Source organism: Tarenaya hassleriana, unplaced genomic scaffold (genome assembly GCF_000463585.1).
Source record: "Tarenaya hassleriana unplaced genomic scaffold, ASM46358v1 Cleome220, whole genome shotgun sequence".
NCBI lineage: Eukaryota > Viridiplantae > Streptophyta > Magnoliopsida > Brassicales > Cleomaceae > Tarenaya > Tarenaya hassleriana.
In genome coordinates this window covers 172,690-173,916 of record NW_010965542.1, presented here as the reverse complement: position 1 = coordinate 173,916, position 1,227 = coordinate 172,690, and positions in this window count along the sequence as shown.

The following is a 1,227-nucleotide window of genomic DNA, read 5'->3' as shown; positions in this document are numbered from 1 at the left end:
TTCAAGAGACTCAAAGTCAAATGAATCCAGAAGACCTTCAGAATGAAGCTTCTGAATGCGCTTCTCGTTATCTGAGTCTAAGCATGAAATCGATATAATGTTCTTGCTGATAGCATGAACAAAATAACAATCATGCAACACCAATACAAGTCCAGAAGGTAAAGAAAGATCATAAGTCCCGACGGCTAATGCAACAACTTTTGCTCCATTCCCAACGCGGAGATCTACTTCTCCTTTTGCCAATTGTCTACTTCCTCGCAACCCTTGCACATTTCCACAAATATGCGAGGCGCTTCCGGTATCTAATACCCACGACGTAGAAGTAAACAAATTAGCCTCTATAACGAAGACACAAGAAGTCGATGCTTCTCTAAGCTTCTTCTTCTCCTGATCTTCCAGGTAGAATCTACAATTTCTGTACCAATGCCCAATGGCATGAGAGAAATAACACTCAACGCTTGTCACTTTCCTTTTGCCCTTGCTCTTGGAACGCTTCCTTTTGCTGAAACTCTTTCCAACAACTACCATATTACTCTTTCCATGGCTCTCAGCTTTCTTTTGGAATGACGAATTCAACTGATCAACTATCAAAGAATCGTCCATGTCCTCTAATTGCTTACGCAATTCCGAGGCCATATTTCCAAATGCAAAGCTAGACTTTCCCGGATCATCATCTACATGCTTCCGATAAGCATCAATGATTGATCTAGAAGCCATGGTTAGAGTCTTATCCTTCATAAAGATAGATCGCATCGTCAACTTCGGTACAATACCGGTCAACGCTATGTCCTACAGAAAAAGACAAAATAGAATGAACAAAACAAAATTGCAGATTCTATCAATGATCTACTACCAGCTAATCCATCATCAATCAGTGTCAACATATCTATGATCTACTACCAGCTAGTCCATCATCAAACAGTATCAACATAGATGTAAAGATGAGTGCGAGACAGAACAGACGGTCCGCACTTCGCAGAACGACCGGTCCAGCCACAGAACGGGACGGTCTTGCCTCAGCATCTGGAACGCACGTTCTGACACTCAGACCGTCCGGTCCAGACCTGCAATTCGAGGTTCAACCTCCCGTTCCGCAGCTCCAGTCTGCCACCCCGGACCGTCCGGTCTGACTTACCCAGAACGGACGGTCTAGGGTTCATGAACGTGATCAGATCACGTTCTACCGTGTTCTCGGCCCCGATCAGATCCGAAACTGATCCGAATTCT